The sequence below is a fragment of the Tenrec ecaudatus genome, chromosome 8, assembly GCF_050624435.1.
Source record: "Tenrec ecaudatus isolate mTenEca1 chromosome 8, mTenEca1.hap1, whole genome shotgun sequence".
Lineage (NCBI taxonomy): Eukaryota > Metazoa > Chordata > Mammalia > Afrosoricida > Tenrecidae > Tenrec > Tenrec ecaudatus.
This window is the reverse complement of record NC_134537.1, coordinates 103022489-103028833: the sequence shown is the minus strand read 5'-3', so window position 1 is coordinate 103028833 and position 6345 is coordinate 103022489. Positions and strand designations below refer to the sequence as shown.

The 6345-nt window shown below is 36.9% G+C and overlaps 1 non-coding gene across 1 annotated transcript; it reads left to right on the top strand.

The window, feature by feature from the left end:
• The first annotated feature begins 3463 nt into the window (after nucleotides 1–3463).
• On the top strand, nucleotides 3464–3594 carry LOC142455851 (small nucleolar RNA SNORA42/SNORA80 family). Its single transcript, XR_012785966.1, has one exon. It is a non-coding gene; the product is annotated as a small nucleolar RNA SNORA42/SNORA80 family (small nucleolar RNA).
• The last annotated feature ends 2751 nt before the right edge of the window (nucleotides 3595–6345 follow it).

The following is a 6345-nucleotide window of genomic DNA, read 5'->3' as shown; positions in this document are numbered from 1 at the left end:
GTTTTCTCAAGTTAAAGAATCTTACTGTGTAATTTTATTCTGTCATAAATTTTCAGGTCCTGTCCTTACATTCTATTACCACTACTGTGTACGGTGGCGACTTAAAATTTTTGCTTTTGGGTCCTTGGATATCTTAATAAAGCCCCATATTCACCTAACTTATAATTTGACTACAGGATTATTTCAATTATTACCGAGTACTACCATTGCAGTTACTTTGTCCAGCATTGCCCTCAGAGATCAGGGCTAGGATGACACCCTCTGATGGGCCAGCCTCAGCTCTGTAGACCCCTTGCATAGTGTTCTCTCACTTAAACAGAGTTGAGAAGACGCACTGCAAGCACTGCCCCTAGGTGAGAGACTACATAATTCACCGTGAACAGACAAGTGCCACTTCCTGATAGGGTTCTTCCCTTTAAACACGGGAGTTCTTTGTCTGGAATTCGAAAGGACCTGATAGGGCAGGAACAACAGCAGGATTTCAAAGAACTCCACTGTTAGGTGACTTGAACAATTTGTTCTGAAGCTCCACATGGTTTTGAATGTGCTCCCTTTCAAATGACTCTGTCATCTAGTTCTGTGAAGGTGGAAGACTCAATTAAGAAACCACCATGTGGCAGGTACAACCGAACTATTTGCCCTGCTCACGATGGGGGAGGACGAGAGCAAGAAAGAGTCCCCAGAACAAAACGTGTCATAGAAACTCTGTTCAACCTTTCTTTACAGACTAGCTACACTCTCTTTTCTCTGTTTGTTTTAAAGGAGGGTGTATAGAAGAAATAAAGGGACTTATTTATTTCCATGAAGCACAATGATAATAAAAGAGAAGTCAATATGTTATGTATGCTCAGAAAAAAATAGACCGTGCCCTCCATTAAAGCACACTGTCCAGGAGCATGTGAAAGCTTCCCATCCTCCTTCACTGTCTGCCCTCTCATCCAAACTCAATGCTTTTGCAGTTCTTGATGAGTTCAACATGAGAAATTAGATTGACTGGGCTAGTGTTTCTATAGCTAGTCAACAGATGACCTTGAGGACCCAAAGGGGTTCTGGGTGAACCTGAGTCCGGTGAGACTTAGGTAGCAATTTCTGTACAAGGATCCCTGAAATGGGTATTTGCCCTCAGAAACCCTGTACTTGCAAATCAGAGGTAAAATGAATCCCCTGTTTCTAACAGGTGGGTCAAGATATGCGTAGGCTACTGAGCTTGCTTAAGAAACTCAAATATTCCCGTGTACAGAAATTAGATTGACCCTATTTTCCACGAGGAAGTCTTTTGTGGAAAGCAATAAAGGATTACATCATCATTAATAGTTTATATCAGGGTCTCCCAAATGGGGTGTGGAAATGTTAGGCACTCAAAATGACCATTTGTAAGTTGAAATAAATATTGAAGTTCTCATTTCTATTTCCTTTTTACCTAAATATAAGAAAATCAATTAATTTCACAGTATTTATTTTATGAATTGACATTGTTACCCTCCTGTTATGTTTCCATAAAGCCAGCCAGTCTCCTGAGGGCACATGGGAGAAAGTGTTAGGATTGAAGGCAGTAACTTCACATATCTATTTATATTTAGCTCTTTATAAGTTATACATATACTGACAAACTAAGCTTTAGTAATTACTTTATTCATGTTTAATTAAGTCATTCATCACAAGTAGATTGCTAAAACTTCAGCAAATTTTATAGAAGTCATAAAACATATATTAAATGCAAGAAAATCTAAATAAAATAGAATTACATCGTTTACCTTTAGAATGGGGTTTTCATCATCAATTTTAAAAGTCAAAAACAAAACTGAATTAGATATGTCACAATCAATCCCATTTCTCCTAGTTTATAAAAAGAGTTTCTATTATATATTATAGTAAAATGGATTTTTTATTAAATAAAACAACAAATTTATATTTACCTTAAAAATATAATTTATTTTCTTTTTGCCTCATTAATTTTTTATTCCCAATAGCTTTTATAATGTGTCAATAAGAGTATAGTATGTAATCATATAACTTAAATGTAATGAGAACAGTATTTAATGAATATAATTTAAGTGTAATTTTTATATAACTATTAGGATTATAGGAGAGAGATTGGGCTTTCTACACCCCTAAACAGTTACAGTCTCAGAAAAGCACAAGAACAATGACTTCATGGCAGTGAGTTTGGCTTAATAGGGTTATATATATATATATATATATATACTATATATACTATATACTATATATATAATATATATATATATATATATATATATATATATATATATATACTAATAGAATGATGACCCCAAAACTTTGGAGATGTCACAGCAAAGAGCAGAATAGAAAACTGGAAAACTCTGTTCTTGTAGTGAAGCAGTGATTAAGCTGGCAAAAACAATCAAATTGACAAATTCTGATCTCTGGAATCTAATTACAACCACCAAGGGGAATGTTTAAAGAAAAAAGATATTACTGAAATTTGACAGAAGGATATTGTGCTACAATGACTAACCTATTTATTGCCTCCCATTTCCCAGCATGGAGTGGGTGGACTGCCATAATAATGAGAGAATTCTTGGAGGAAAACTTCCCCAGCTTAATGAATGAAAACCAGGAAACCATTGAGGAGACTGAAAGAACACTAGCTAGACAAAATCCCAAGAACAAGTCACCAAGGCACATAATTCTTAAACTATCCAACTTTGAGGAAAATGAGAAAATCATGAGAGCAGCTAGGGAAAAACAAGCAATCACATATAAAGGTTCAAAAATAAGAATAGGCTCAGACCTATCAGCAAACACAATGAAGAGGAAAGAGTGGAGTAACATATTTCAAAAATTGAAGGAAAATAGCGCAAACCTAAAAATACTCTACCCAGACAAATTATCTATCAACATAGATGGAGAAGTAAGAGTCTTCCCAGACAAGAAAAAACTCAAAGAATACATTAGAAGAAACCCAGACTTAAAAATGATCCTTGCTAGTCCAGTATGGGCAGAAGAACAGCACTCACCAAGCATAAATAAGAAATCATCACATAGAGCAATCCCAACCAGAGTTCAATAAAGAGAAAACAGCCTCCAAGATAGCATTGGCTTAAGGGTGGAAAGAAGTCCAGAATTAACCACACATGCACACATGCACATCACTTTGATAAGAAAGGAAGGTAGGAAAACACCCAAGACAAAAGGTATAAGATGAACTCACAGAGTCCACAGGTGGAGATAGTAACCCTTAATATCAATGGACTGAACTGAGGCCTTAAAAGACAGACTAGCAGACTGGCTTAGAAAACACAACCAATCATTCTGCTGCCTACAGGAGACACATGTTAAGATTACAGACAAAAATAGGCTGAGAATCAAAGGCTGGAGAAAGGCATTCCAAACAAAGAGCAATTTGAAAAAAGCAGGGGTTGCAATCCTAATCTCGGATAAAATTTACCTCAAAGTACAAACCATAAAAAGAGATAAGAGCGCATGGGATTTATGGCAGGCCCAGCTCCATGGAACTCTCATTGTGTCCCATGCCAGAGCAAACCGTAGCCCCAAACCATTGCCTTGCCTCCTAGCCCATAGGCTTCTGGCACTGAAGCAGGTTGCACAGTGTGGTGTGGGGGTTTGGCCTGGGCAGAGACCTATTGGACCATCCTTGTGAACACTTTCTCATTTTCAATTAATGTCGCTTAGTCAGCTGAGAACAGCATCGGTAACATCAAAGGGCAGAGGGTCTCTGAACACAGTACTTGGTATGAGCTCCACATGGTGTCTGATGAGCTTTTACGCCACCTGGCCAAAGTAAAATACTGGAAAAAAAAAAAAGCTAAGGAAGGACACTATATAATGTTCAAAGGAACAGTAGACAAAGAACCAGTAAGCATTGATGAGAGCCCTGCTGAATACATCAATCATATACTCCAAAAGAAGATAAAAGAGATCACAGCCTCAACAATTACATCAGGTGAATTGAATACAGCACTCTCTGAGAAAGATAGATCACAGGGAAAGAAACTCAACAAGGAGGCTAGAGATCTAAGCAATACAATTAGACAATTTGACCTGATATTTACAGAGCTTGTCATTCAAATACAAAAAGTCACATTCTTTTCAAGCCCACATGGCACATATTCAAAGATAGACTACATTCTGGGGCATAAGGCGAAGCTGTATAAATTTAAGCACATTGATATCATACAGACCTCTCTGTCTGGTCACTATACCATAAGACTGAAAATCAACAAAAAGAAGATGAATGAAACAAGAGCAAACAATTAGACGATGAATAATTCTCTACTGCAAAATGATTGCATACTAGCACAGATCAGAGATGAAATTAGGAAATTTATAGAAACCAACTAGAATGAAAACATGACATACCAAAACTTATGGGACACAACAAAGACGGTTATTAGAGGAAGTTTCCTACTAATAAACCCACACATGAAAAAGGAAGAGAGATTTATGATTGATATGCTGGCACAAAATTTACAGCAACAAGAGAGGGTCAACAGGACAATCCTACAAATAGTAAAAGAAAACAAAAATAAAAATCAGGGCTGAGATTCAGGACAGAGAAAATAAGAAAACTATGGAAAAAAATGAATACTGCTAAAAGTTGGTTCTTTGAAAGGATAAACATAATCTTCAGACCACTGCCAAACCTAACCAAAGAAAGGAGGGAACAAATTTCAACAGCAAGGATAAGGGGTTTAAGAGGGGATATTACAACAGACCCTAATGAAATCAAAGGGATAATTACATAGTACTATGAAGGACTGTACTCCAATGTATTCAACAACTTTGAATACATGGACAAATTCTTGGAAAAACAATCCCTTCCTAAATGATCCCTGAGGGACATCAAGAATCTCACCAGACCCATAGCAATAGAAGAAATAGACAAGGTTATCAAGGGATTACTAGCAAAAAATCCCCTGGACCGGTTGGCTTCACAGGAGAATTCTACCAAACATTCAGGGAAGAACGGACACCAATCCCACACAAACTGTTCCAGAATCCAGAAAAAGACAGCAAACTCCCAAACTCCAATTAAACTAGTATAACTCTGATCCTGAAACCAGGCAGGGATCCCACAAGAATCAAGAACAAAATACTGGCCAATAGAATACAAAAATATATAAAACAAACAATTCACCATGACCAAATGGGATTCATACTAGGGATGCAGGGATGGTTCAATATACAAAAGACCATTAGCATCATTTGCCACATTGACATGAAAAACTATAAGAACCACATGATAATATAGATACATACGTATAAAGCATCAGCATCCAACACAAATTCCTGTTTAAGACACTCAAGAAGATAGAAATGGAAGGAAAATTCCTCAAGACAATATAAGCTATATATGAAAAGCCAACAGTCAATGTGGTAGTCAATGGAGAAAAGATGAACACAATCCCACTGAAAAGGGGGACAAGATAAGGATGCCCCTTGTCCCCACTTTTATTTAACATTGTACTGGAGGTTTTAGCTAACCATATAAGGCAAAGAATAGACATCAAAAGTATTCATCTGGGGAAGGAAGAGGTGAAACTAATGTTATTTGCAGATGATATGATTTTTTTTCAGTTTTTTTTAACAATTTATTAGGGGCTCATACAACTCTTATCACAATCCATACATATACATACATCAATTGTATAAAGCACATCTGTACATTCTTTGCCCTAATCATTTTCAAAGCGTTTGCTCTCCACTTAAGCCCTTTGCATCAAGTCCTCTTTTTTCCCCTCCCTCCCCGCTACCCCTCCCTCATAAGCCCTTGATAAATGGAAAATCCCAAAATCTTCACAAGGGGAGTACTAAAAGGAATAGAGAAGTTTGGCAGAGTGGCAGGATACAAGAGCAACAAACAAAAGACCATTGGACAGGTATAAACATCGAATAAGACCATAAAAGGAGATTAAAAAAAAAAGGTGGAACCCTTCACAATTACCAAGCACAAATTGAAATATCTAGGGATATACTTGACCAAGAGAAGAAAATATTTATATGAGGAAAACTACAGAACATTATTACAAGAATCCAAGAGTGACCTTAACAAATGAAGAATATCCCATGCTCATAGATTAGAAGATTCAATATAGTAAAGATGTCAATTCTGCCTAAGGCACTATATATGTTTAAATCAATCCCAATACAATTATCATCATTCTTTATATCTCCACAGGGAAAGAAGGACCAGACTTCAACCTGGTGCCCCCTATATGTGAATGCAACATACCAGCATGAAGCAGGGAACTAGTAGAGGTTTTAAGGGACTGGCCCCAATCCCAACTATGTGGACAGCCTCACCTCCCCCAAGAATATACTTCAGAGAACAGCACTGATGTT